This window comes from Schistocerca nitens, chromosome 1 (genome assembly GCF_023898315.1).
Source record: "Schistocerca nitens isolate TAMUIC-IGC-003100 chromosome 1, iqSchNite1.1, whole genome shotgun sequence".
Taxonomy (NCBI): domain Eukaryota; kingdom Metazoa; phylum Arthropoda; class Insecta; order Orthoptera; family Acrididae; genus Schistocerca; species Schistocerca nitens.
The window spans coordinates 1,035,228,496-1,035,235,884 of NC_064614.1; the positions used below are offsets into that span (position 1 = coordinate 1,035,228,496).

Consider the following 7,389-nt stretch of genomic DNA (forward strand, 5'->3'; position numbering starts at 1 on the left):
CAGGATAATACACGACCGCATGTTGCAGGTCCTGTACGGGCCTTTCTGGATACAGAAAATGTTCGACTGCTGCCCTGGCCACCACATTCTCCAGATCTCTCACCAACTGAAAACGTCTGGTCAATGGTAGCCGAGCAACTGGCTCGTCACAATGCGCCATTATACTACTTTTAATGAACTGTCGTATCGTGTTGAAGCTGCATGGGCAGCTGTACCTGTACACGCCATCCAAGCTCTGTTTGACTCAATGCCCAGGCATATCAAAGGCCGTTATTACGGCCAGAGGTGGTTGTTCTGGGTACTAATTTCTCAGGATGCATGCACCCAAATTGCATGAAAATGTAATCACATGTCAGTTCTAGTATAATACATTCGTCCAATGAATACCCGTCTATCATCTGCATTTCTTCTTGGTGTAGCAATTTTAATAGCCAGTAGTGTAATATATCCGACTAATATATCCGACTATGAGCAGCAGACAAAGTAGTTCCGAAAGGGAGTTCATACTTGTGCAAGCGTGAAGTTTGAAATGTAATATTTACTGAATACAGTAGTGGTATCCTTTCTAGCAACGACTTCGAACTTTGTCGGACTGGCGTATCGCAACTATTTAAATTTATTTCTATGGGAATTTTATCGATTACACTAAAAGTAGTATCTTGTGACTGTGTAAGTAGGATGTGATGATACAGTGGTTTAGAGACCGTACTATCGATCTTCCTCCGACACACGGTACATGGACAGCAAGTAGTTGTAAGTCGCATAACATTAGTAAAAAACAAAAGATTTAATATATTTTACATTGTTATATGATAGTGTCAAAAATATATGTTCTTTCTTGTGTTTAACGATAGGATCGTGGGGCGTGGCAATGGCGGGAATCCAAAATCATCTATACATTTAACTTGAAGATGAATTCAACATTTTATCTCTAAAAAAAAAACAAAAATCAGTTGACTTGCTTCCTGCCCTACTTTACTCTTTATTACCACACGCAGAACGCAGGCTAAGTAACGTCTTCCTATTACCCACAAGTGGAGGCTACGATGTTGGAATCATGGATTGATTTCAAACTTCGTACACCTTTAATAGCTCACTAAAACAACATAATGTGCAAGTAGTAAGATACAGTCTTCTTGCAATTCCGTGAAAAACGAAACCGAAGTTTTACGCTACTATTCTGCAACTGATGTATCCGTGCGAAGGTGCCGGCCGTAAGGAGTCTGGGTGATCAAGCGATCAGCGTTCGAGTTTTGCAAGAGGGTCGTGAACGAGACGATGGTTCGAATCGTCGTGACATTCATTATCTACGGTACTCTAAGAACAGGAAGTCACCTTTATTTTTGTTGTACAAATATAACTTGTGTGCTATTCAAAACATTTGCAACTACACTTTCCACAACAGCAATGTCTCACCGCTACGGAGGTTAACTGCCAACTGGGACCTACCTCTTTATCTGCAGCTCGAAACGCCGAGATGTAAAGTAATTCCCGGTACCTTACCAGACTGCATGTATAAGGGATTTCGCAAATCATGACAAACATGCGTTTTCAGGAAAATTCTATGCGTTTCTTCGTTTACTCAGTTACAAATACGTTTGTTCTAATAATTAAACGTAACAAAAATAGTAAGTAGTCAAATAACATGAAATTCACTTAAATTTCATGCGAATACACGTGGTTTTTTTTTAAATTATATTACCTTTCAAATGCCATACGCATGAAATGATATGACCGGTAATGAAAAAAAATATAGATTGAAAATTATTTCTGAAAGGATGTCGAACCGTCTCCTCATATACGCTCGTTTTAGGAAACTTGAACGCTAATCACTTTACCCAGAATAGTAGCTTCTAGCACCTACACATAGATACATAAGCCACATAATAGATGAGTAAAATTTCTTTTGTGATTTTCTCGGAATTACCAGAGTATTACACCTTCCTACTTGCAGATTATGTTGTTTTAATGGCCTACTAAAGGTGTACAAAGTCTGAAGTAGATCTGTGATCCCAACGTCGTGGCCTCTCCTTTCTAGATACGATGACCATTACTGTATTCAGCAATTACTACATTTCAAACTTGATGTTTGCACAAGGTTGTTGTCCCTTTCGGAACAACCACAGTCAGGTATATTACATGTTATCGGTCTCCGTAGCGCACGAGTGTGGGCTGTAAGAGCGCAGTTTGCTAACTGTGAGAAATGTAATAAAGTGAATGCTTCTTAATTAAGCAACAGTGGAGGTGGCACTGTGACACTGTGCTTTAACAAATTCACGGATGTCGTACGTTACACGAGGAAAATTATTGTAATACGTGATGTTAACTCTCTCTCCAAACAGAGAAAGTGATGGCGTAGAATGTGATAATGGGCAGTCGTGATGTGTCACGTCAGGTATATTTTACACGTCGGGAAGGTCACTGAGTTTATTCAGTATACACAGGAAAAAATACATGTCGACGTACACTAGGCTTCTCTGCTCAGGAAGTATGCGACCGAGCAAGGCAGACCTGCAATAGGCGGCTGGTTAAATCTGCGTTGACGAAGGGCGCTGAACTCTCACCGGAGGTTTGGCGCTGCCCGCTCTTTCCATTAGCGCGTGGGTCAGCGCCATCTTGATGGCGTTTCGCGGCGCTACAGTGCAGTCGATTCTTTAGGACTGCACAACGACAGTGAAAATTTGTGGCAGGCCTGGACTAGAGCCTGGATATCCCGCTTTAAGCGAGTTATCGTCTTAACCGATTCGGCTATACGAGCACGACTCAGGCCACACTCAAATTTCCATATGTGGTCGCCCACGTCTTGTACCTGTACATCCCATTAATGTTATTCTCGAACCGGGTAGACACTTTATTAGAGTAAGTGGCTGGCCTGGTACGGCCGATAAATAGGTAATTGCAGTGCTGGAGTAGTGAAGAAGTATGATGGAATATTCCTTCAGACGTCGATGCATCGTACTTCTTCACAACACAGACACTACAGTTTCGTACTCTGAAGTATGTGTATGTGTGTGTGTATGTGTGTGTGTGTGTGCGCGCGAGTGTCGAAAAAGAGGCTGTACCTAATCTTGTGACCAACACAGTTCCCTACATAGCGATACCATTTGTCGAGTAATAGCGTGTTGGTATAGCTTTGGAACGCAGTACAGTAGCAGTTCTGTGTGGCATAGATTAGATAAGGGTTTGATAGCGTTCTGGAGGTTTGTGGCAGTAGACGAGTATGCACAGGTCATGTTATACCCGTAAATTAGGAGCCAGTGGTTTGTGGACGTCCAGCAGCATCCCAGAAGTGTTCCTTCGGGTTCAGATCAGCCGAATTCGCTGGACAAGATATGAACTTGAGCTCTCTACCATGTTCGTCAAACCACTATAGCACGAGTCTGTCCCTGTGACGTGGACAGTTATCCTGCTGAAATATGCCACTGTTGGCTGTTATGGAAGGCATCAAGTATGAAAGGATGGATGAGCTCTGCGTTAATGTACACTTGTGCCTTCCAATATAACCAGAGGTCCCATGGAGGAGGTGAAAGTCCCCGGAAGTCTAATAGTGCCCCATCAGCTTGCGTCCGTGACGTGGTGCAGTTTCCCGCTTGGATGGCGGCGTATCGATCGCGACCATCAAGTCTAACAATAACAACAAACTCCGGCCATGCTACACGTTACCACTGAACCTCGATCCAATCCAGATGATACCGTGTACACTGCAGTGGTATTCGACGATGTGGTTGTTGCAATATGGGAAAATGTTCAGCAGTGGTGAGCTCCGAAATCCTTGTGTCGACATCAGCATTTTACTTTGTCATCAGATATCAGGTATGGTACAGATTGCTGCCAATTCTGCTTTGAAGAGCGGGCCAGCCTCCGACGTCCAAGATCTGTGACGAGGCATGGACGTCCAACGCTTTGTCATCTACCCGCAGTTTCACCGTTGTTCAAAAACTTTCTGTAGATTCTCACGACACGCGAGTAGCCACCAGCTTTGGGATTTCTGTGCTGCTCGTCCGTGCTGAGCGGCAACACTCCTCCGTTTCTGGCTTGTCAGTGGGTTTTACCCATTTGCGTCCCCTATCGTCGCTTGGGCTCTTCCTCCGTTTATATACTTCACTTTCACGTAACGTCACCGTAACGCCATCAGTGGCATTGTATCTCACGTCGAGCAGTGTTCATTGCCTTTTGGTTCGTCATTACTGGTTTGTAACACCATTTCAAAAGATTTCTTGACTAAACGTCCAGCATCACACAGAATCAAGGTACAAAAATGGTTCAAATGGCTCTGAGCACTATGGGACTTAACATCTGTGGTCATCAGTCCCCTAGAACTTAGAACTACCTAAACCTAACCAACCTAAGGACATCACACACATCCATGCACGAGGCGGGATTCGAACCTGCGACCGTAGCAGTCGCGCGGTTCCGGACTGCGCGCCTAGAACCGCTAGACCACCGCGGCCGGCGATCAAGGTACAACCAATGAAAAATACCAAACTAATGAATGTTAAACACCTTTCTTTCATTTATTATTAAGTTAAGTATTTGTTTCGTTTGAATCCCCTTTTCGTGTATTGACTGTAAATTATATTCTACTGTAATACGAATTCCCGTATCGACATATGAATTTTATATGTGAGAAAAAATTTCTTTTTCAAATTATAAATAGTCTGTTAATAAAAGAAAACGCATAATATTGTTCTTCGTAAAGTATTGTGTTATAACTGTACCCTGTCGTCTGCGTAGATGGGAGTTATTCCGTGTTAGTGTCTCTAAATATTTCTCAGTTTGAATTTCAATATGGTATTTACAACTAAAGGTAGATTTTTTTAACTGATGAACTATCATATTGTGAAGTGGTTATCGATGCTTCTGTGCCTCGGTACCTACATTAGCTCAGAAACAAGACAGTTTACTTAACTTACGTCTGTCTGCCATTCGATGACAGAGGACGCCATATACTCTTGCTAAGCGACATAGTGTGTGAATGATAGATCTTTAAAGAATGTGAAGGTAAGCCATTTAAATGTTATTTAACCACATATTCCGCCCATTTTTTAAGATGCTGAACTGGTTGAAATGTAGCTGCTACCTGTTAGACTTAAACCTGAGTGCATTACTCTTACGGCTCTGGTACCAATGCCCTGGAAACAGGGTTGCGGAAAACCAATCGGTTAAATTAATTTGCCTGAATAACCGGTATTTTTCAGCATTTATCGTGCCTCGGTTATAAGTTATGTTATTTATGTTTTACCAGGTGAAAAAAAATCAAACTACCAATTAGCCATAGCAGAAGAGCTAAAACTTTTTATTTTTAACTACAACTTTTAAGAAAACGAGAAACGAGTAATTTTTATTCGTAACATTTCCATTGTTTCGAAATATCACGTTATAACATAAGATGGGAAAAGTAATTAGTGCTATTTTAATAACATTGTCAACAGAAACGAACAACAGACATATGGCCTACGAAGTGGTACAGCGTTGCTGAGATAATAGTGTATCTGTCATCACATGTAGTGTACAAGAATTGCCTCATCTGATCTATATGTTACTATCTCACTCTCGTCTCGGCAACGGCCTTGCCGCAGTGGATACACCGGTTCCCGTGAGATCACCGAAGTTAAGCACTGTCGGGCGTGGCCGGCACTTGGATGGGTGACCATCCAGCCGCCATGGCGCTGTTGCCGTTTTTCGGGGTGCACTCAGCCTCGTGATGCCTATTGAGGAGCTACTCGACCGACTACTAGCGGCTCCGGTCAAAGAAAGCCATCATAACGACCGTGAGAGCGGTGTGCTGACCACATGCCCCTCCTATCCGCATCCTCAACTGAGGATGACACAGCGGTCGGACGGTCCCGATGGGCCAATTGTGGCCTGAAGACGGAATGCTTTTGACTGTCGTCTCGGACATCAGTTGTATTACGCCATACTTACAGTTAGTTTGGAAGTATTTAGTGAAGTTGTGTATCAATGAAGTACAATGCTCCAATTGCTTTACAAGGTTAAAAATGGGAGGATCCACAAGAGATTTGCAACATCATATGAGGAGAAAACTTAACAAATCACTCATAGTTTACGATAAAATAGAATGTAGCTGATCTGCTGCCTGTGTCTACATTACATCTGCTTGTAGGCCTCGAACGTGGACAAATGAACACGAAAAACAGAGTTATTCAATCCCAGTTTTCACCCTCAAGCACGGACTATTCGTACTGCCCAACATTGGTGTGATCCTCGATTGCAACATGATTTTTTAGTCGACTTTCGAGACATTAGAATTAACAGGAGACTACTGTGTTACTTTTTGTAGTACTCACCACTTATCACTTTTCGAGAAAAACAGCAACTAGTGGACGGTTGAAGTTTTCTTCTACACTCCTGGAAATTGAAATAAGAACACCGTGAATTCATTGTCCCAGGAAGGGGAAACTTTATTGACACATTCCTGGGGTCAGATACATCACATGATCACACTGACAGAACCACAGGCACATAGACACAGGCAACAGAGCATGCACAATGTCGGCACTAGTACAGTGTATATCCACCTTTCGCAGCAATGCAGGCTGCTATTCTCCCATGGAGACGATCGTAGAGATGCTGGATGTAGTCCTGTGGAACGGCTTGCCATGCCATTTCCACCTGGCGCCTCAGTTGGACCAGCGTTCGTGCTGGACGTGCAGACCGCGTGAGACGACGCTTCATCCAGTCCCAAACATGCTCAATGGGGGACAGATCCGGAGATCTTGCTGGCCAGGGTAGTTGACTTACATCTTCTAGAGCACGTTGGGTGGCACGGGATACATGCGGACGTGCATTGTCCTGTTGGAACAGCAAGTTCCCTTGCCGGTCTAGGAATGGTAGAACGATGGGTTCGATGACGGTTTGGATGTACCGTGCACTATTCAGTGTCCCCTCGACGATCACCAGTGGTGTACGGCCAGTGTAGGAGATCGCTCCCCACACCATGATGCCGGGTGTTGGCCCTGTGTGCCTCGGTCGTATGCAGTCCTGATTGTGGCGCTCACCTGCACGGCGCCAAACACGCATACGACCATCATTGGCACCAAGGCAGAAGCGACTCTCATCGCTGAAGACGACACGTCTCCATTCGTCCCTCCATTCACGCCTGTCGCGACACCACTGGAGGCGGGCTGCACGATGTTGGGGCGTGAGCGGAAGACGGCCTAACGGTTTGCGGGACCGTAGCCCAGCTTCATGGAGACGGTTGTGAATGGTCCTCGCCGATACCCCAGGAGCAACAGTGTCCCTAATTTGCTGGGAAGTGGCGGTGCGGTCCCCTACGGCACTGCGTAGGATCCTACGGTCTTGGCGTGCATCCGTGCGTCGCTGCGGTCCGGTCCCAGGTCGACGGGCACGTGCACCTTCCGCCGACCA

The 7,389-nt window shown here is 44.5% G+C and overlaps 1 pseudogene; it reads left to right on the top strand.

Moving 5' to 3' along the window:
* The first annotated feature begins 5,560 nt into the window (after positions 1-5,560).
* Positions 5,561-5,678, top strand: LOC126207303 (5S ribosomal RNA; annotated as a pseudogene).
* The last annotated feature ends 1,711 nt before the right edge of the window (positions 5,679-7,389 follow it).